At 35.5% G+C, this 23,971-nt stretch overlaps 2 long non-coding RNA genes and 1 pseudogene across 2 annotated transcripts; 2 read left to right on the forward strand and 1 right to left on the reverse strand.

Moving 5' to 3' along the window:
* The first annotated feature begins 824 nt into the window (after window positions 1-824).
* Window positions 825-1,785, forward strand: LOC146914165 (G2/mitotic-specific cyclin-2-like; annotated as a pseudogene).
* An 865-nt stretch (window positions 1,786-2,650) lies between these two features.
* On the forward strand, window positions 2,651-8,736 carry LOC146914166 (uncharacterized). The gene is made up of 2 exons (XR_015014003.1): window positions 2,651-3,413; window positions 6,566-8,736. It is a non-coding gene; the product is annotated as an uncharacterized LOC146914166 (long non-coding RNA).
* Window positions 8,737-20,900: 12,164 nt separating this feature from the next.
* Window positions 20,901-23,581, reverse strand: LOC146914167 (uncharacterized). The gene is made up of 2 exons (XR_015014004.1): window positions 22,968-23,581; window positions 20,901-21,135 (listed from the first exon to the last, which is right to left on the reverse strand). It is a non-coding gene; the product is annotated as an uncharacterized LOC146914167 (long non-coding RNA).
* Between the last annotated feature and the right edge of the window lie 390 nt (window positions 23,582-23,971).

The following is a 23,971-nucleotide window of genomic DNA, read 5'->3' on the forward strand; positions in this document are numbered from 1 at the left end:
AGTGGTAAAAAACGTGTACATTGAATGTTGAAAAGCTGACCAAAGTTGGAAAAACGTTTGTTCTTCACCGGCCAACTAGCGCAAGTTAACTTGCGCTAGTGCTGTAGTTTGGCGTGACTTAAGTCACGTTCATATAACACTCACGCATGTTGAGTCACGTAACGTGACTTAACATACGTAACAAATGCACTAGCACAAGTTAAGTTGCGTAGGGGTATTTTCGACTTTTACTTTGGGAATGAGCGAAACTGTTTGGGTAAAGAGCATGATTCTTTTGTAGAAACATAGTGTAGGCCCAAACACTAGGCCCATGACGGGTGGTACCTAGGGTTGCACGCTTATAAATAGAGAGGCTAGGTCCCTTTTGCCATCACTCTGACTATTCTGCTCATTAGCGGTTTGCCCCATCGAAAACCCTAAGTTTGGAGCATGTGAAAGGCAAAGGAAGACTTTGTCTCAAATCTCGGCGAGTTCGGTGATCATGGTTTCCTAGTAAGTGTGTTCTAATTTCATATAATAATTCGATCTTTATGATTAAACGCTTACATATAATACACACACATACACACACGAAACGAGAGTGTTCTGTCCAACACAAGGAGTGTCAGATCAAAACACAAAGCTTAACATCAATTACAAAGCGAGAAACAAGGCCACAAAATATATAACCATTAGCCTAAACAATTTATTTAAGGAATAAAGTCACCTTATATGATACTCAAAAACAAAATTAGTAGTTTTTGCCTTCAACTACCAAAATGAAAGTAACTTAATTAATTTTTTCTAACAGGTTGTAACTTTTCTTGCTTGTCATTGAAAATTCTATGGTTCTTTTTCATTCAGAGAGGAAAATTTTAATAGATTCTATGATAGACGCACACTATGCCATAAACCTAGTCCCAGAAACACTTTATCTTTGTGTCAATATTATTGATCGATTTCTTTCCGAATTCAATCCTGCCCTAATACCGATAGAGAAAATTTAGTTTGTTGGTCTCACGTCATTGTTGTTAGCTTCAAAGTATGAATAAAGATGTAAAATTCACTTGCTATACAAACCGTCGAAAGATGTGTGTAAATTCGAGAACCTTATACTGCAAAAACTGGATTGGAATTTAACAGTTACAAAACCTTATGTGTTCCTTGTTAGAAACATAAAGGCATTATCTGATGAAGACTAGATCATAGAAAATATGGTGTTTTTCTTTTCAGAGCTCAGCTTAACACATTATTCAATTGTGTGTGACTATGAACCTTCTATGATTGCTGTTTCTGTTGTGTATTGTTCAAGAATTGTTGTTGGAAGGTATCCTTTATGGAGCAGTGATTTGAAGATATGTACCGGATACTCGGAGAAGGAGTTAAGATCGTGTGGTATGGTTATGATAGAGTTGTGCAATGAAATTTGTAGAGATGGAACCATGCATGTTTTTAGGAAATTTTCAAGTCGAGATTATTGTGAGGTTGCATGTGTTGCTAAATGAGAAAATGCAAAAAAAAAAACTTTTTTATCCTAGAATTTGTCTCAATATGGGACAATATCGTTCTTTTCAGTTTATTCAGAGCTTGAAAGCTTTATATTAATGTATACATGTTGGATATTTTTCATCAATTAATGTGGAAAATTCAGTACCAATTTTGGGCAATTTGTTTATTGTCTACTCTCCACTGTCTTGCTTTATTTAGTTCGCAGTTTTAACTATTGAATTGTGACCCAACTTTTTTATTATTGCTGTTTTCAATTATAAAAAAGAGTTGTATATATATTTTGTATATAAATTAAAATATAGTATAGGTTCTTAATAAAAAAACTGTTTATCAAACTTGAGCAATGTATAAAAGAAAAGGATGATAGTATTTAGGAGAGGCCTAGTTAAGAAACATAGGTAAGTGAAAGCGAAATGTAACTTATGCATGATTTTTGAGTGAATATTTTGCAAAACATAGATGATAGATCACCTATATTAGCAAACCACACACACTCACGTGCCCGTCTTTCAGCTTTTTTTATTGAGCTAAAGTTTGAAAATTATGAACGGTGTTTTTTAATGAAATTTGATTTTTGATTAAAACTAAAAATATAAATGTTTGTTGCTTTCAAGTTATAACAAACCAAACTAATCAGGATTATCTATTTCAATGATACCAACAATATAACAAAAATATATAATCTAAATTCTTTTTTTAATGACACTGTCATACCCCAAATTTTGACCACCTTGCTCTGTTTTTACCTATTTTTGTCCGTATTTTAAAACGGCTCAATTTCTCTTCTTTTCGCTTTAACGAGTTAAATCCTTTCTCAGTCGTTGTTTAATCATTCAAAGTCTGTGATCTTGCAAGTAAAATTTTGTCCAGTTGAAATTGCTTTATTTGTCTTTTCAGGCATTTTAAATTTTTACGCGTGCTTTTAAAATATTTAAAGTCTTTTATTCATTTCTTTTATAAATAAACCTTTTTAGGTAATTTCCTTTTTGTCCGCATGATTAAACCATTTAAAAAGTTTTGTTCGTGTTTTAAAACACCGCAAGTTTTAGTCGTCTCAGTCGAGATTTCGACAGCTTTAAATTTTATTACCTTTTTTTTTTTTATTATTACTTTTATTTTATTTTACAACTCTATTTTCTTTTATTTCATTTTTTATGTCATTTTTATTTTTTTATCAACAATTTGTTTTGTCTTAAGTCCACTTGTTACATTGTTATTAGTCCAAAGAGCATCCAAAGCATTTTCTTTCTCTCCAAGTTTCATTAAGGGTAGTTTAGTCTTTAGTCTATTCATCTTTTTTTTAACCTAGTTTTGGCTATAAATAGTCTCCCAATCATTGATGAAAGGGGCTGCACAAACTCTTACACAAACACAAATTTTATGCGGCAGCTTCCAAGAATAAGATCAAAACACCTCTTCTCTCAAATTTCTCAAGAACACATCAACACAATTCTTCAAGATCACCATTTCTTTTAACCGAATCACACAAACTATCATCTCAACATATTTCAAATCCACAATAACACAGCACCACAAGGCTTTGAGCATATCATTGAACCAATCAAATCCTCGCCACTGCCATCACCGATTCATACAAACAACAACGTTATCCCAATTTCCTTCTCGGTTTCGACTTGAATCATCAAGCAACCACAAAATCACTTAAATCGAACCCAAAAACACAAGCAGGTGAAACAGTCACATAGCCGAGTTGAAAAACAAAGAAGAAGAAAGGAATCGGACTCAAGACATTCAAATCTGAAGTTCAACATCAAGCTCTCATACAAGCAATCGAATCCAGGATCTAGTTCGAGCAATAAGCTCAACAACAACTCGGAACAGGGGAGAAGAAGAGATTGAAGTACTTCCGTCGCCGATCCGAAGTTTTCCGTCATCATCTCGTATTCTCTGATTTTGAAACAAAGGTAATCATCTCACTCTTCTCCTTTGTCGGTTTTGTTCATGGGTGTGATGAAAACTTTCGAATCTCAGCTTTAGATCTAGGCTACTGCGTTTAGATTATGTTTGTTTTGAGTTAAGATTTGAAAAGAGGAGAAAAAAGGAGTTTAGGAAATGTTGTTTGTTTTTAAAAACGATGAAGCTTTGAGTTCCGACGCGGTGGTGCCACCACCGGCCACCGCGCCGGAAAAGCAAAACTCGTCGGAGAAAGATGGCCGCTGCAACTGTTAGTGAGAGAGGGAGAAGACTTTGAATGTTAGAGAAATGTTTGTATATTAAAATGAAGCAAAAGGAACACGTTCCTATACTGCTAACACAAACTTAACCCATGCACAACCCATGGGTCTGCTCTTGACCCGCTTCCTTAACCCAATCCATGAACCCTAGCCCAATACGTTTTTGGCTGCAAGCCCAATTGCTGGCTTTCCTTTTTTTTGTGTCTTCTGCTCTACTATTTGCATATCCCTGTGATGCCGCCTGCACCCCTGTTTGTGTTGGTAGTTTAATTTTTCTTCATGCATTTCTTTACCTTACTTGTTCTTTTAAACGTAAATTCATTTCATGCAGTTGTTAGTATTTTTATATCATACACTTTATTTAGCTTATCTTAGTTTCATACATTTTAAATGTTTTGCCCCATAATGTTCTTTGTTAATCCTTGCTTTAGTGTTTCAACGTTTACTTCATACACTTCCTCAATATTTCATCATCATGCATCATTGTTAATTTATATGTTGGCTTTAAAATCATTTTATGCGTCTTTTGGTTGTGGTTTCATCAAACATTCTTACAACCTAGCTTTAAAATCCAATTCTAGTTTCATGCATTTCAAATTGTTTTCACTCCATGATATTTCTTGTCGATTATGCTTTAAAATCTTTCAATTTCTATTTTGTGCATTATTTTAAAAATTTTGACATCATTCATTCTAAATCTCATTTTATCTCATCATATGCATTATAGCCTATATAGGCTTCTAATGCATTTTTAAACTCATTTTGTGGTTTTCTTTCATGCATCTTTTAAAATACTTTAAACTCCATGGCTTTTTTCATTTTGCTTTAATGTTTTAAAAAGCCTTATTTCATGCATTTTAAGTGTTTTTACTCCATAATACCCTTTGTTAATTTGGCTTTAATATTTCAATTTCTACTTCACGTTTTACTTTAATATTTTGACATCATGCTTTCTTTTGATAATTCATGCAATGCTTTTCAATTTCTTATCATGATCGCTTTATTCCTAGTCTAATCTCATGCATTTTTATTCTTGCAATTCATTTATTTTCCAATATCTTAGTGTGTATAACTAGGCAATGGATGTATTTTTTTTTTACCATTGGTTTGTAACTTGGCAAAGAGGCCATAGAATGTATCTAGGAATTTTTTGTAATAGCGTAGTAAATGCACACACCGACACAAGCACCGACACTATCACTTTCTTTATCGCTTTACTCTCGCTTTATGTTTCACGTTATTACGCTAGCTTTCCGTTAGTTAGAAAAATCATTTTTATCTCAAAAAAATCAAATAAGCAAAAGTCAAATCATTTTCTTAATAAACCTTGGATCCAAATCCAAGAGATTTTTCCTTTATTTTCTTAATCAAATTTTCAATGAACTTTAATTAAACTTAGACTAAATTTCTCAAATAAAAATGAAACAACCTCACTTCTATTTTATTCTTCTATACCTTGAGGTCTCGCAACCCTTCTCAAAATCATTTTCAAAGTCAAATTAAAATCAACCTAACCCACAAAAATATCTTTATTAGAGTGAACTACGACGGTTTTGATCCCTTTTAAGGGTACGTAGGCAGAGGCTTTAATCCTTTCAAATCGATCAAATAAAAATGACAAAAACTCCTACTTCTTCTCCCTCCATTCTTTCACTTCAACTTTTAACAACAAATTCTCAAATAAAAATAAAGTTAGAAAGAGGTTCTCACGGAGTACCGTGAACGACGCGGGTGCCTAACACCTTCCCGAATCGTAACCAACCCCCGGATCCAAAAAGGGTTTTTCAATCTCTTTTTCCCTTCCCAAGAATAAAATCGAGCAAGTCCGGTAGATTGAAGGTTCAAGTCCAATCAATGGCTTGACACCCGAAAATCTTGGTCTACAAAAATGGCGACTTCACTGGGGATCCTACGCGGGTTTAGCCCACCTTTCTTTCTTTATTACTTTTGCTTTATCATTTACTTTGTAAATACTTTTACGTGAGTGGTGAGACAAAGTCCTATACCCGGACTTGAGTGAAACATAGGATATAGGACGGGGTAAAATCATAGTGAAATACCAAGAGCATTCTTGGACCATGTTTACAAGTGATAACCCTACTCGGCGGAGGCCTCACGGAAGGTAGTAGTCTTGTTAACATGAGCATTCGTGTTGGCGTTATTACTTTCAATGTGAGTGTCCGGTGAAGCCGTGGACCTTAGTAACCCTTAACCCATCTTGGCCTTTTTAGGACGTAGTGCGGAGACTGAACCAAGAGCATTCTTGACTTTAGTTGTCACGCGATACTACACTCAAACTAGACTTCCTTGTGGATGATATTGGACTAGGAGCATTCCTACGCACCGATAAATTCATAAGGGTAGTTGTAATTTGGGAACTTGGTAGAACCCTTGTTACTTGTGCAGTTGAAACCATAGTCCTTACCAAATGGCGTTACCTTCCGCTCCAACATTGTGAATCTAGCCCCCATGTATTCAATGTTCTTAGCATCATCACGCATTCATGCATTCATCCATAAACATTTTTTCCCATTCATAAAACTATCAAAGGATTTAGCCAAGTTTTTTGTAAACATCGAAGGAATGGACCTTTGTAAGAATGAATACCAAGCAATACAACTTCAAAAATCTTACCGAAGCTTTTGCTTTTGTTAAGAACTTCTTCCTTGGGTTCGTTCTTACCTTTTGAAAAGGAAACCTATTGCAATATCTTTACAAATCTTCAAAATGAAACCATGTCCACCTGCAATGTTTACAATCTACCTTGATAAATCCTTCGATAACAAAAAAAAATTGTACATTTTTTGCATAAACATATCATGCATCATGTCGCATTCATAGTTTCTAGTCCGTGTCTCATACTTTATCTCTATGTACAAAAGGAATCCGTCTGTAAAGTGGTTCGTTGTTTTCATACAAGTTCGGCTTGCACATGCAAACACTCATGCAAACACAAAAGATGGATCAGCTTGAGCAAGAGGTCCATGAGCTTCGTGGAGAGGTAACAACGCTTCGGGCTGAGGTAGAGAGGTTAACTAGCCTAGTATCTTCATTGATGGTTGCAAAGGATTCACCGCTTGTTCAGCAAAGGTCTCAGCCATTATGTCAGCCAATGTGCATGAAACGACCTCGACAACAGGTTCCTCAACAGCCTCAGTCGTTTACTACTCAGAATCAGGCTCCTCAGCCATTTACTTCCCAGAATCAGGCTCCTCAGCAGCTTATTCTTCAAAATCAGGCTCGGAAAGCATCGCAGTTTGACCCAATTCCTATCAAATACGCAACTCTGCTTCCTATCTTGCTTAAAAAGGAACTTGTTCAAACCAGGCCACTTCATTGGGTGCCGAATCCGCTGCCATTTTGGTATTGCCCTGATCTCAAATGTGATTTCCATCAAGGGGCACCAGGCCAAGACACTGAGTAGTGTTACGCATTGAAGGAAGAAGTTCAGAAGTTGAGTGAAAATAACACCGAGTTCTTCGAAGACCCGGATATAAAGGTGCTACTTCAGCAACAACATCTGGCTCCACACTCTGTTGCCGCTGTTAGGCCCATCAATGTTGTTCAAAATCCGGGTTATCAGCCCCAGTTTCAACAAAGTCAACAACAGTATTCGGTTTCTCACTCTGTTGCTGCTATTACACCCATCACCAATACTGTTCAAAATCCGGTTTATCATCCTCAGTTTCAGCAATATCAACAATAGCCTCAACAACAGACTTCAAGGAAACAAATCGATCCCATTCCCATGAAGTATGCAGAGTTGCTTCCAAAGTTGCTTGAAAGGAATTTGGTCTATACCAAGGCACCTCTGCCAATGCCAACAAAATTGTTAGTCCGGTACAGGCCCGACCTCTTTTGTGCTTTCCATCATCCATCAAGGGGCACCAGGTCATGATATTGAGCACTATTGTGCATTGCAGAAGATAGTTCAGAAGTTGATCCAGAAAAATCTCATACCTTTTGAAGAGTTTTGAATTTGAAGGTGCAAGTTAATCTGTTATCGGATCGTGGAACCTGATGTTGGTACATGGAATGTTTAGCTGCATTTGGGTCTTTGTTGATGTTTATTTCTACTACTCATCTGTTTAATTAATATGTTTGTTTGTTGCTTTATGTTTTTCAAAAAAAAAAAAATCCTTTCGTCCCACCCGAGACGGAAGTGAACTTATTTAGGGCTTTTTGCTTTATGTATTTTCATCATTAATTAAAAGGTCGCTTTGATCCCGACTTTGTTTTTATTTTGTGCTTTTTCTGGAAAGATGGTAATACAAAAAACCAAAAATTCTTTTCTTTAAATCATTTCCACATATTTGCATAATCATAATGTTTATATCAATAATCAAATCATGCATTAATAAACCCGTTGAACACTTAAACCCTGTACTCTCTCTCAACTTTGAGTTCCTTGTATCCGAGACTGAAGAGGAGTATGAAGAAGAAGTTTCCAATGTGATTTCTCGCCTACTGGGGCATCTTGGCCATCGAAGCTGTGAATATCAAGAAAGATTGTCCAGAAGAGGACATTCATGTACAAAGACTGGCACGAGATGCTACCATCTGCCTTGCAGGGATGTTATACTTCAAGTGCACACTTCAACAGGGGCAACCCCCCCACCATCCCTCAGTATACAATATAAAGGCAATGCTTCACATGGAGGTCAAAGTCCCGGCAACGAAAGTTCCAATGAAAGCCAAGCTTGATTGAATTTAAAAGCGTTACTGCCGTTTGCCATGGACAGTTATGTCGAAAGAATGAAGCAAGTATTCGACAAAGAAGGCTCGTCCCCGTGCATGTCAAGAAAGTGGCTTTGTGCTCAAAAATATGTTACCTGATGCCATGGGCAAATGAATGCCAAATTACAAAGAATGGTGGTAAACTTGTATGTCCTGTTAATACCGATGCAGTCAAGAAATACTTTGTTAAAAAAGAAAAGCTCGCTAAGTCGAAAACCAGAAAAGGCGGCTTAGGCAAAAAAGAGCGTCTCGATGGATTGAAAACCCGAAAGGGCAGTCCATGCAAAAGTTAGAGACAAAAAAAAAAAAAGAAAAATGTGTTTATCCTGATAGGTTGAAACCCGCAAGGGCGACCTATGCAAAAGTTAAGGATTATGACAAAGTAACTGCATCTGGACGGACATGACTCACTTGGGGCATTCCAGTCGTCAAAAGACTTCCGACTTATGGCAAGGCATCTTCATCAAATCAAGTATAATTCATCTGGGGCATCCTAACTGTCAAAGAACTCCCGATATAAAGCATCTGCAGGTCAAAGACTCGGAACAGTGGAATTCAAAGTTGTTAGGGAGCACAATGGTTATTGTGTTCAATGTAACTTTTCCATATAATTACCATTTTCCAAAACTTTTAAAATCTGTGGAGCCACGCCTTTGGCAGGTCACCACTCTTTTACATCTAATTTGTGCTTGTGCCCATTTATTTGAAATTCTCAGTTATTCTGTTTGCATAATTTTCTTCTATTTTTGATGTGAATACTCAGAGCAAAGATTTAAAACTTTTTTAATTGTCTTTTGAAAAGCATAAACAACAGGTACATCTTCTTTGAATTTATGAGCAGTAGAAACATACATCAACATTCGTCTCAAGGACAGTTAAACTCTGCAAGGCAAGCATGACCAAAAGCTGTGAGATGACCTCTGTCAAAAAAAAAAAAGGGAAAAAGAGAACAAAAAAAAGAAAAGCTCGCTAAGTCGAAAACCTGAAAAGGCGGCTTAGGCAAAAAGGAGCGCCCTGGTGGATTGAAAACCCGAAAGGGCAGTCCAGGCAAAAATTAGGGGCAAACAAAAAGAATATATTCCCGGTGGATTGAAAACCCGAAAGGGCGGTCCAGGTAAAAATTAGGGATTCAAAAAAATATACAAAAAAAAACACAAAGACAGAGGCATCACAATTTCAAGGGGGTTAAATGGAAGAATGCACTTTGTGCTAGCTTACAAATGGCGTCCTCTGCCAGTGCTTTGATTGATAGCGACTGTTGCCTGTTGGTTTGATCAATGACGTCTTTTACCTGTGGTTTGACAAATGGCGACTTCCGCCAGTGGCTTGATTAATGGCATCTTTTGCCTGTGCGTTGATTGATGGGTTTTTATCTCAAGAAATGGCGATTTCTGTCAGGTTTCTGATTGGCGGGCTTTATCCCAAGGAATGGTTACTTCACCATCAACTGAGACATTATATTAGGTCATATCCCCATCAGCAGTTTTGTTTGTTGGGTTGTATCCCATCAGCGGTATAATTAATGTGTCATTACCCCTTCGCGCTATGATTAATGGGTTGTTACCCCTCCGGTGGTCGGATTGATGGTATGTTACATCTTCAGTGGCCTGTTTAAAGAGTTCGTTACCTCTTCAGTGTTTCAATTAATGGGTGGGTATTTGGTACCTCTTCACTGGCCTGATTAATGGGTTGTTACCCGTGCAGCGGTATGATCAATGTGTCATTCTCTCTTCAAGTGATTTGATTATGTGGCATTCTCCCCTCAGCAGTATGATCAATGGGTTGTTATCCCTTCAAGCGGTTTGATTACGGGGCATTCTCTGTTCAGTAATTGGTTATTGGACCCTTCCCCCCTTTCAGTAGTTGATCATGGGTCTTGACCCCATCAGCTTGGTTTGAATATGAGCTTTACCCCATCAGCTTGGTTTGAATTTGGGTTTTTACCCCATCAATGGTTAAGAATGCGGGCTTTACCCCATCAGTGGTTTGAAGGGCTTTACCCCGTCAGTGGTTTGAAGGGCTTTACCCCGTCAGTGTTTGGTTCATCCCCAGTGATGTTATCCCCAATGAAGGGTGTCGGATGCTAGCAACATGATGTCGGGCCACTTTCTTCGGACCTGCCCAATCTGGTCTCAACAGTCTCACCATTATACTGTCAAATAAGTCTCATATGCATTCATTCATCCATGCATACATAGCACACATACAAATATCATTCATGCATAGTTGCATTATTTTCCTACGTCTCACCCCAATACACAAGATGTTAATCTCAAAGTGTCTAATCCGTAAATGTCACCAATCAGTATGTGTTCAAGTGGCAGGTCCCATCAAGTAATCACTTAACCGATACCAATCAGTATATTCGTCTTTACCACGGCAGTTGGTAATAGACAAGCTTTATCTTCCGTTCTTTCGTCGTTACCACGGGCAGTTGGTAATAGACAAGCTTTATCTTCTGTTTAATCGTCGTTACCACGAGCAGTTGGTAATAGACAAGCTTTATCTTCTGCATTTTCGTCGTTACCACGGGCAGTTGGTAATAGACAAGCTTTAATCAGTATTTTCGTCTTTACCACGGCAGTTGGTAGTAGACAAGCTTTATCTTCTGCATTTTCATCATTTACCACGGGCTGTTGGTAATTGATAAGCTTTATTTTCCACCTCAAGCTTTATTTTTGTCTCAAGCTTTATGTTCAGTCTCAAGCTTTATCTTCCGTTTGAGCTTTATCTTCAGTCCAAGCTTTATCTTCCGCATTGTCATCGTTTACCACGGGCTGTTGGTAATTGATAAGCTTTACTTTCCATCTCAAGCTTTACTCTCCGTCATAAGCTTTATTTTCCTTCTTAAGCTTTATTTTCCGTCTCAAGCTTTACTTCCCGTCTTAAGCTTTATTTGCTGTCTGAGCTTTATCTTCCAAGCTTTACCGTCTGTTCGAGCTTTATATTCCGACAAGCTTTATCATCTGTATTTTCGTCTTTACCGCGTCAGTTGGTAATAGACAAGCTTTATCATCTGTATTTTCGTCTTTACCGCGTCAGTTGGTAATAGACAAGCTTTATCTTCTGTATCTCCGTCTTTACCACGGGCTGTTGGTAATAGACAAGCTTTACTTCCCGTCTCAAGCTTTATTTTCCGTCTTAAGCTTTATTGCCCGTTCCAAGCTTTATCTTCTGTATTTTCGTCTTTACCACAACAGTTGGTAAAATTCAAGCTTTATCTTCCGTATGTTCGTCTTTATCACGGCAGTTTGTAATAGGCAGGCTTTATCTCCCCAGTGATACCTATCAGTTTGTTCCCCAGTCAGTCTATTTCCGTCGTCTTTGCATTCATACTCGCATCGCATGCATTCATATTATTGTATTCATCGCATTCTCAGCTTTTCAATTGGTCAAAATTCGGTGTACTTAGTATTTAAGTCTCTTCGACCCATCGATTTAAAAGTTTTCTTTCAAATCTTTGTGACGAAGAAACTTAAATAGGGGCATCTGTCATACCCCAAATTTTGACCACCTTGCTCTGTTTTTACCTATTTTTGTCCGTATTTTAAAACGGCTCAATTTCTCTTCTTTTCGCTTTAACGAGTTAAATCCTTTCTCAGTCGTTGTTTAATCATTCAAAGTCTGTGATCTTGCAAGTAAAATTTTGTCCAGTTGAAATTGCTTTATTTGTCTTTTCAGGCATTTTAAATTTTTACGCGTGCTTTTAAAATATTTAAAGTCTTTTATTCATTTCTTTTATAAATAAACCTTTTTAGGTAATTTCCTTTTTGTCCGCATGATTAAACCATTTAAAAAGTTTTGTTCGTGTTTTAAAACACCGCAAGTTTTAGTCGTCTCAGTCGAGATTTCGACAGCTTTAAATTTTATTACCTTTTTTTTTTTTTATTATTACTTTTATTTTATTTTACAACTCTATTTTCTTTTATTTCATTTTTATGTCATTTTTATTTTTTTATCAACAATTTGTTTTGTCTTAAGTCCACTTGTTACATTGTTATTAGTCCAAAGAGCATCCAAAGCATTTTCTTTCTCTCCAAGTTTCATTAAGGGTAGTTTAGTCTTTAGTCTATTCATCTTTTTTTTAACCTAGTTTTGGCTATAAATAGTCTCCCAATCATTGATGAAAGGGGCTGCACAAACTCTTACACAAACACAAATTTTATGCGGCAGCTTCCAAGAATAAGATCAAAACACCTCTTCTCTCAAATTTCTCAAGAACACATCAACACAATTCTTCAAGATCACCATTTCTTTTAACCGAATCACACAAACTATCATCTCAACATATTTCAAATCCACAATAACACAGCACCACAAGGCTTTGAGCATATCATTGAACCAATCAAATCCTCGCCACTGCCATCACCGATTCATACAAACAACAACGTTATCCCAATTTCCTTCTCGGTTTCGACTTGAATCATCAAGCAACCACAAAATCACTTAAATCGAACCCAAAAACACAAGCAGGTGAAACAGTCACATAGCCGAGTTGAAAAACAAAGAAGAAGAAAGGAATCGGACTCAAGACATTCAAATCTGAAGTTCAACATCAAGCTCTCATACAAGCAATCGAATCCAGGATCTAGTTCGAGCAATAAGCTCAACAACAACTCGGAACAGGGGAGAAGAAGAGATTGAAGTACTTCCGTCGCCGATCCGAAGTTTTCCGTCATCATCTCGTATTCTCTGATTTTGAAACAAAGGTAATCATCTCACTCTTCTCCTTTGTCGGTTTTGTTCATGGGTGTGATGAAAACTTTCGAATCTCAGCTTTAGATCTAGGCTACTGCGTTTAGATTATGTTTGTTTTGAGTTAAGATTTGAAAAGAGGAGAAAAAAGGAGTTTAGGAAATGTTGTTTGTTTTTAAAAACGATGAAGCTTTGAGTTCCGACGCGGTGGTGCCACCACCGGCCACCGCGCCGGAAAAGCAAAACTCGTCGGAGAAAGATGGCCGCTGCAACTGTTAGTGAGAGAGGGAGAAGACTTTGAATGTTAGAGAAATGTTTGTATATTAAAATGAAGCAAAAGGAACACGTTCCTATACTGCTAACACAAACTTAACCCATGCACAACCCATGGGTCTGCTCTTGACCCGCTTCCTTAACCCAATCCATGAACCCTAGCCCAATACGTTTTTGGCTGCAAGCCCAATTGCTGGCTTTCCTTTTTTTTGTGTCTTCTGCTCTACTATTTGCATATCCCTGTGATGCCGCCTGCACCCCTGTTTGTGTTGGTAGTTTAATTTTTCTTCATGCATTTCTTTACCTTACTTGTTCTTTTAAACGTAAATTCATTTCATGCAGTTGTTAGTATTTTTATATCATACACTTTATTTAGCTTATCTTAGTTTCATACATTTTAAATGTTTTGCCCCATAATGTTCTTTGTTAATGCTTGCTTTAGTGTTTCAACGTTTACTTCATACACTTCCTCAATATTTCATCATCATGCATCATTGTTAATTTATATGTTGGCTTTAAAATCATTTTATGCGTCTTTTGGTTGTGGTTTCATCAAACATTCTTACAACCTAGCTTTAAAATCCAATTCTAGTTTCATGCATTTCAAATTGTTTTCACTCCATGATATTTCTTGTCGATTATGCTTTAAAATCTTTCAATTTCTATTTTGTGCATTATTTTAAAAATTTTGACATCATTCATTCTAAATCTCATTTTATCTCATCATATGCATTATAGCCTATATAGGCTTCTAATGCATTTTTAAACTCATTTTGTGGTTTTCTTTCATGCATCTTTTAAAATACTTTAAACTCCATGGCTTTTTTCATTTTGCTTTAATGTTTTAAAAAGCCTTATTTCATGCATTTTAAGTGTTTTTACTCCATAATACCCTTTGTTAATTTGGCTTTAATATTTCAATTTCTACTTCACGTTTTACTTTAATATTTTGACATCATGCTTTCTTTTGATAATTCATGCAATGCTTTTCAATTTCTTATCATGATCGCTTTATTCCTAGTCTAATCTCATGCATTTTTATTCTTGCAATTCATTTATTTTCCAATATCTTAGTGTGTATAACTAGGCAATGGATGTATTTTTTTTTTTACCATTGGTTTGTAACTTGGCAAAGAGGCCATAGAATGTATCTAGGAATTTTTTGTAATAGCGTAGTAAATGCACACACCGACACAAGCACCGACACTATCACTTTCTTTATCGCTTTACTCTCGCTTTATGTTTCACGTTATTACGCTAGCTTTCCGTTAGTTAGAAAAATCATTTTTATCTCAAAAAAATCAAATAAGCAAAAGTCAAATCATTTTCTTAATAAACCTTGGATCCAAATCCAAGAGATTTTTCCTTTATTTTCTTAATCAAATTTTCAATGAACTTTAATTAAACTTAGACTAAATTTCTCAAATAAAAATGAAACAACCTCACTTCTATTTTATTCTTCTATACCTTGAGGTCTCGCAACCCTTCTCAAAATCATTTTCAAAGTCAAATTAAAATCAACCTAACCCACAAAAATATCTTTATTAGAGTGAACTACGACGGTTTTGATCCCTTTTAAGGGTACGTAGGCAGAGGCTTTAATCCTTTCAAATCGATCAAATAAAAATGACAAAAACTCCTACTTCTTCTCCCTCCATTCTTTCACTTCAACTTTTAACAACAAATTCTCAAATAAAAATAAAGTTAGAAAGAGGTTCTCACGGAGTACCGTGAACGACGCGGGTGCCTAACACCTTCCCGAATCGTAACCAACCCCCGGATCCAAAAAGGGTTTTTCAATCTCTTTTTCCCTTCCCAAGAATAAAATCGAGCAAGTCCGGTAGATTGAAGGTTCAAGTCCAATCAATGGCTTGACACCCGAAAATCTTGGTCTACAGACACCAACAACAATCTTTATTATAGAAAAAATTGTTTAAGGGTATAATTGGGATAATGAAAAAGTAAGTATAAATATACTTATCTAGTTTGTTACACTTTTTCAATAATAAAGGAAAAAAATCATATATATATATATATATATATATATATATATATATATTCATATCGTGTTTGTTACATTTTTTAAATATTTAAATTTATTTTTATCTATTTGTTATATATGTTATTTGTTAAGGGTATTTTTGGAAGGAAAAAAAAACCAGCCCAAAAGAGCTGAAATGAGTTATTTTTTTTATATATAGTATAGATGTATTATTCATATGTTCCAACAAAATTGGGGTTTTGTATACAAGTGATAGCATATGTAACATCCGATTTTTAGTTTATTATTATTTTAGTTATTTATTATTTATCTGTTTATTTGATGTGGTTGAATTGATGGGTTGGTTGATTTTTACTAGAAATTGAGGAGTAACGGGTATTTTAGTAATTTATGAGTGGAGGATATTTTTGTGAAGTTAGTAGAAACTTTGAGGAAGTAAGAGAATAAAGGTGTATAAGTAAAATATTAGTTAAGTAAAGTAATTGTGTATTGTTTTTTTTTATGAAGAAAAATAGAGACTAAACTCAATAAAAATTAAGTGAACCAAACCCAAAATAAGTGGATCTAAATAAGTGGTAGTCTTTATAATTTAGGGTTAGAAAATCATTTGTTAAGTTTTGAGAAAGAGGCAAGAGAGAAGGAAAAGGTGATATAGAGAGAGAAATGAAGAAAGTTCAAGAACCAAAGGGAAGAGGGAGATTCAAGCTTGTAGAAAGCTAGCTTTGAAAGTTAAGAGGTACAGGGGTTAGATTATTTTCACCATATGAGATTTATAAGCAATTGGGTAGATGTGGGCCGTGTGATTTCTTTCACTTTCATGAATTTTGTGAGGAATTAATGTTTATTTCGTACTGTAGTTGTTATGATTATATTTTTTTTGGGTCGAAAGATATGTGAAAAGTTGTGAAACCATGTTGTTGATGTGTGAAAATCCATGTTTGAGTATGTTGAGTAGGTATTTTTTTGAGTTTTAAGTTAATATGAATGAAATTCATTAAATTTGATGAAGTGATGTTAATTTCATGTTCTATCTTCTTGTTATAACTTTGGGTATGTGAATGTTTATGTTTTCATCATTTTAATGTGATAAATTCATGGTTTAATTGTGAGGTTGCATTTAGAATGGAAAAGAAAAAGATTTTTCCACCATGAGAAAGTTCAATTTTCAACCATTATGATAAAGGTTGCATTAGGACACATGCATAGCATTCTATTTCTCGACCAACTATGTCGAGGCTCTACATTCATCCCCTTACTTAAAGCTTAGTTTGCTACCCGACTTATATCATATCGTTCTCTCATATGCCATGCTTTACCAATATGTTAAATACTTGCTTCATTCTCAAGAAAACCTTTTAAAAGATTATCAAATAGGACCTTGGTTTGAAGGGTTTACTTTTATAAAAATGTCACAGGGAAAAACCTCTCACGAAACTGCCAAAAACTGCCCGAAACGAGCTAACAGCACATTTTTGCACTTTTTACAACACATTGATAGAAAAATGCCAACATAAGTTAGACATTCTATTAAAGATCCCCAACATTCAGAAAAATTCTTAATTCACAGCCGATGTAACATACCCATGTCAATCTAATAGTTATGAGAAAAAAAACAAAAGTGAAAAATCAAATCAAGAAGAAAAATTAAGTCACGATACCTGATGCATGCGGTTTTGGAAACAACGACGATTCTCACGATGTTTGGAATCAAACAAACGGCGGTGATTCTCATGATAGTTGGAAACGGCGGTATTTTTGGAAGAGAGAATTAAACAATCAAAATGGTAAGAAGAATGAAGAAGACATTAGAATGAAGAGGATGTTTTTGGACTCAGGGTTCGTGTGATCGATAGCAATAGGAAGAATAATGAAGAAGAAATTGGAATGAAGAGGATGTTTTTGTTCTCACGTTTTGGACGTTCTAGGTTCTGGAATGAAGAAATTTTATGAATGTAACTTATGGATATAGGAACATCCAAATGAAAGAAATTTGATGTAAAATTTTAATTGTTATAAGCCCTATATATGGTGTAAATTAATTAAGATTGAACAACTAAATATAATTAAATAAAAATTAAAAGTTACATTAGAATTAAAATTGACTCGTTTTTATTTTAATTTTAAATTGACTCATTTATTTGACAATTTAATGTTACTTGTGTATATTACATTTTGATTGGTTGATATCATAAGAGATAAATTACCCCTAATCTTTTGTAGAAAAAAAAAAAATTACCCCTAATCAAAAGGAGGTAATCTAGAAAAAACCTAAATTCTAAAATTCATAGATGTCGTGTCCATTAACCACCTTGGTAAAATTATCTTACATGTTACGTCTTCCAATTGAATCAAAAAAATAATTTGAATTTTACCGTAACTAATTTTAAAATTACACATACGAAAGATTGTGATAAGTTAACGCCGTAAAACTTTTTGCACTAAAAATGTATCAAAATTAAACTCAATTAATAATTAGTACATTAAGCCATTTCCAACCTTATCAATTTGTTTGAAAGCTCAATTGGGTGCTAAGTTATTTATCAAGTACGAAAGAGGAAATCAAAATTGAGCAAAATATGGTCCAACTTATAGCCGTAAAGTAACCAAACAATGTAGTTGTTGCAATAAGGTAAGTAAGGAAAATGTAAAAAACTATACAATCCAAGTACAGAACAATCAACCTCTAATTTGAAAACAATCCAAGTTACACAGTAAAAAAATAAAGATAAAATCTGAATAACATGCAAAGAGAGGACCACTATACATTGGTGAATAACAACTCATGCATTTTCTTTGTCCAAACCACATGCATGAAAGAACTACTAATTAACCCACTTGCATGTAGAGATCTCAAAAAATTATGATCATGTGGTACTAAACCCAAAAAATTCTTAATAAGCATTGGAAATGATAATGTTATTTTTCATACATAATAATTTGATGTCATTGTCAAGACTCAAATTGTTTCCCCTAACTGTACAATGGAATAGTTACAACGACTTAGAGCATCCAATCCAGTTTCCTAACAAGAACTCCTTAAATAGACCCCACGTGACACATCACTTATTTATAATTTTTTAATAAAAGTATGTATTAAGAACTCAATGACTCCAATGGTAATACACTAATAATGACTCCAATGAAAAATACTTAAATATGTCTCACTATCTTTATAGTATGTGTAATTTTAAAATTAGTTAAACAAAAATAATTAAACAAAAATAATTTATCTATTACTCCTTTTTACAAGTGGGACCAAGTAGTACACATTTTATTAATCCTTTATGCAAGTGGGACCAAGTAGTACACATTTTATTACTTTTTTAAACGTGGGACCCGTTAGTTACTCAGGAGAGAGAGTCCTTATATAGTTGTTCGTTCCTTAACGGGGGTTCATTTTTTCTTTCTCCAATGGAGGGTCTTTAACAGGAAGTGGTCCTTGTCAAGTAAGGACCCCTCATTGGAGATGCTCTTAGGACCTGTAAATATAAATGTTAGACCATTATTAATATTATTATTCCCAATATACAGTCCCTGTTATATAATTAAATAAAAAAAATTAAGATATTTCTCGAAAAAGAAGTAGTAGTTTAGTGTTAGAAAATGCAGTTAATTTTTTATTACATATAGTTGTAATTGATTAGTTTTGTTTATATTATTGAGTTTGGAGAGGAAAGTCTCTCTCTCTCTCTCTCTCTCAAGTTTTTACACTCTTTATAATCACTCAAATATTTGCCATATTCTATCTTTTTCCACACTTAATTTTTTGATGGTGAAGGACTAATGTTTGTGTTAGATTATGTTGCTCTAATTCTCCATTTTTTTCAAGCCATTATGTTTGATTTTTTCAAGCCATTATGTTTGACTTACTTGCGAGGTAAGTAAATTTTTGATTTAATGTGCCTACAATCTTGACCAAGAGAAATCCTAATTTGCTTTCAACATGTGCCTACAATCTTGACCAAGAGAAATCATAATTTTCTTCCAAGCTCTTACTCTAGGTTGGATGTTCCAACTTTGATTCTTACTCTAGGTTGGATGTTCCAACTTTGATTCCTTCACTCTTAAGTATGAGATTAAGGCCTATATATATGTAAGCAACATGAAAGGCTTGAGACATAGTGAGTTATCACATAACAATTAACACACTTTGTAACATACACTTGAGTGTATTTTTGGTGAGAATTCTTGTTCCATTTTAGAGAGTATTTTAGGAGATATTGAAAGAAAATATTGTCCTTTGTCCTCATCACTATAAGAGGACTTGTTGTACTCCTTTCTTTTACATAGTGGAACTTTGCTCGTGATCGCCCGTGGTTTTTTACTTCTCATATTGAGGAGTTTTCCACGTAAATCTTGTGTGTTATTTCTCTTGTTATTTTACTTACTTCTCTTTAATTCCCAATTGCATCGATCCTGTGCTTCCGCATTGCGCTGATATCCCTAACAAGTGGTATCAGAGCACTAAGTTGGGAATTTCAAAATGTCTCCTAAATTTGACATTGAGAAGTTTGATGGCAAGATTAGCTTTTCTATTTGGCGAGTCCAGATGAGGGCCATTCTTACTCAGAACGGTTTAAAGAAAGCTTTAAATGGAAAGTCAAAGAAACCGGCTTCCATGACCGACGATCAATGGGACGAGTTGGATGAAAAGGCGCTTTCATCAATCCAACTTTGCTTGTCTAAAGAGGTTCTCCGTGAAGTAGTCAATGAAACAACTGCTGCGGGATTATGGCTGAAGTTAGAAACTCTCTACATGACCGAGAACCTTGCAAACAAGCTTCGTCTCAAAGAACGTATTTATACCATTAGAATGGTTGAAGGTACTCCTATTCAATCTCATCTTGATGAATTTAACTCTATCATTTTGGATATGGAAAATATTGATGTTAAAATTGATGATGAAGATAAAGCTGTTTTGTTGGTTGTCTCTTTACCTTCTACCTATAAACACTTCAAAGAAATCATGTTGTATGGAAATAATGATACCTTATCCTTTGAAGATGTTAAGTCTAATTTATTGTCCAAAGAAAAATTTGATCTTGAAGTTCATTCTGTGGACAAGGGTGAGGGCTTAAGTGTTAGAGGTAGAACTCAAGAAAAAGGGAGTACCAGTCACAAAAAATCCAGATCCACAAATCAACTATCAATAACTTTATATCATTACATATCAATTTTTTAATATTAAAAAGGTGTGGGTCCCACTTAAGGTTGGAGGTCTTAAGTAAGACCCTAGGTGTTATAAGACCCCTCAAAAATTTCTCCACAATGGGGGTACCTATTAGGTACCGGGTCTTAAATAGTTAAGACCCTACCATTGTGGATTGGAAATGGTAAAAAAAGGGAACTTATCGTCTGATAATTGGTGTGGGGAGCCTCTTTCATATTTGTATCAAATTTCTAAGGAGATATTGTAACACCCCGTTTTCCCAACATAAAAATTTCATTTAAAATCAGAGTATTTTGATCACAACGGAATGTCACATACTTCATTTAAATCATAAAACGGATAATAATAATTATCTTTTCAATTCAACATCATGAAAATCTTAAAATTGTTGCAGCGGAAAATAGTTCAACATCTAAAAGTCTTGGCACGCAGGCCTTATTGGAAAATCTCATAAATTAGTTCATAAAAGAGACACGTAAGGAATAGAAGTAAAAGCAAGCCCCCATCCCGTTACGTATCAGAGCACCTAGACACCAACTGAGAGTCCACTCATGAACGCCTCTAATCTTTATTACCTGCACATTACCCACGGTCGAGGCAACATATACGCAGAAGGGGTGAGATTTCATAGTCAATACATTAAGCATATAATCCAATAAAATGCATTTAACAACTTAAACATTAATAACATGTCAACAATTAACAATCAGTATATATTTCATTTCATAACAAATACAATCATCAAATATCATTACTAATTTTCATCACAATCATAATCAACTTAACACTCAGCTTGACGACACAACTCATCTTTGACCATGCAACTCTATCAACTCAACAACAACTCGACAACACAACTCATCTTAGACCATGCAACTCTATCAACTCAACAACAACTTGACAACTTAACATCATGAACTTCTTGATATGCAAATGCATGTGGTACCAATCAACAACAAATGAGCATAATAGGCTCTTCAACGTGTGAGCACAAAGGCTGCCGGGCCTAAAGCCCCCAACTTTAATGAGCACAAAGGCTGCCGGGCCTAAAGCCCCCAACTTTAATGAGCACAAAGGCTGCCGGGCCTAAAGCCCCCAACTTTAATGAGTATGCAATGGACTCAAACTTCCAGCAACTTAGACGACATCATGAACGACTCATACGACTCATAATCATGGACAACTTCTTAATTTCTTGCAACATAGACCGACTCATGCAATCTCAAGACATTAAAGGTCAGCAGCAATGAACAGCAACAGATTTACAACATATAACAGTGTTGGAATATCTCAACATCATTTAAGGAATGGATTACATCAACATAATATCATAAAAACATCATAACATTATTCATGCAACATTACTAATCATTTCAGTCATATAAACAGACTTCTGTAACATCTGGAAACATTCTAAATCACCCCCATTCTTACTTCTAAGGTCAGCTCAAGACTATACGTGCGAAAGGATCGCATCGGGACAATTTTGGGCAACTAACAGCCTAACTCGCAGTTGCGAGTAACTTCACTCGCAATGGCGAGCAAAGTGTGCATTCTGGGTTCCTACGTATTTACTCGCAGTGGCGAGTTATTCTGCTCGCAGTTGCGAGCTCACAGGTCACTCGCAGTTGCGAGTTGTGTTGCTCGCAGTTGCGAGTTCTGGGTTCTAGCTCGCAGATGCGAGTGTTCTTGCTCGCAGGTGCGAGCGATGAATGTCAGTACGGCCAGAAACCTAAAAATCACAACTTTTCACCTATATTCATGATTCCTTCATCCAAATAGCATCTAATTATCATCTTAAGTCATATCTAAGGTCTGTACACTAATTTTGCATCAATCTAACATCTGTTCTTGATTCATTCATCAAAATTGATCCTAAACCTAATTCTCAATTCTCACCAAAACTTAACCTAATCATGCTAAATTCATCCTATAGAATTATACCCTTAATAATATTGAAAATTAGTCTCACCCTTACCTGATAATAGCAGAATCGCAGCTCTCCTTGGTTCTTCTCTCTTTCTGACTTTTTCTCCAAAAACGTACGTACTACTTTTCTTAACTTATGTCTGTCTATTTATCTTTCCTAATTACTCTTATCACTACTAATTGCTCATCTCACCACACAGCCCAATTTTTAATATTTTTATTTTATTTGTCAAATCTTATTTTATTTAATAATAAAATAAGTCATAACAACCTAGCAACTTCACCACAACAAAATACTCCACATTATGCAGTTATAAATCATGTAACCCACTCAACTTCATGAATCATAAAATTCACACATATCAATCATGAAAATCACGTAAATCATATATATAAATATATTTTTAAATAATCGAATAATTAAGACGGGCGTTACAACTCTCCCCAACTTATAGAATTTTCGTCCTCGAAAATTTACCTCAAGCAAACAACTCTGGATAAGACTCCATCATCTTACTCTCTAGCTCCCATGTCAGGCTTTCACCAGTCGTTCCACTCCAAACAACTCTCACTAGAGGTATCTCCTTGCCTCTCAACGTCTTCATCTTGCGATCATCAATCCTCAAGGGTAAGGTCTCCACCGTAAGGTTGTCTCTAACTTGCACATCATCACTCTGAATCACATGGGACGGGTCTGGAACATACTTCCTCAATTGCGACACATGGAATACATCATGCAAATTTGATAAATGCGGTGGTAAGCCAACTCTGTAAGCCACCGTGCCAATTCTCTCAGATATCTGATAAGGACCAATAAACTTTGGAGTCAACTTCTTTGACTTCAATGCACGACCAACACCGGTCGTTGGAGTAACTCTCAAGAACACATGGTCTCCCTCTTGAAACTCTAGGTCTTTTTTACGCTTATCATGGTAACTCTTCTGTCGACTCTGCGACGCTTTCATCTTCTCTTGAATCATTTTCACCTTCTCGGTAGTCTGTTGAACAATTTCTGGTCCTAGAACCACACTTTCACCTGTCTCAAACCAACACAACGGAGTCCTACACCTCCGACCATACAAAGCCTCGAAAGGTGCCATTCCAATACTGGAATGATAGCTATTGTTATAAGTGAACTCTATCAACGGAAGATGACTATCCCAAGTTCCACCTTGCTCAAGCACACATACTCTCAACAAATCCTCAAGTGACTGAATCATTCTTTCCGACTGACCATCTGTCTGAGGATGATAAGCCGAACTCAATCTCAACTTAGAACCTAAAGCCTCTTGCAAACTCTTCCAAAATCTAGAAGTAAATCGTGGATCTCTATCTGACACGATGCTTGAAGGAACACCATGCAATTTCACTATGTCTCGAATATAAATCTCTGCCAACTGAGCCACAGGAAAACTAATATTAATCGGAAGGAAATGTGCCGACTTCGTCAATCTGTCAACAATCACCCAAATAGCGTCATTT

This window comes from Medicago sativa, chromosome 6, assembly GCF_051527215.1.
Source record: "Medicago sativa cultivar Bolivia chromosome 6, Bolivia_mono, whole genome shotgun sequence".
NCBI classification, from domain to species: Eukaryota; Viridiplantae; Streptophyta; class Magnoliopsida; order Fabales; family Fabaceae; genus Medicago; species Medicago sativa.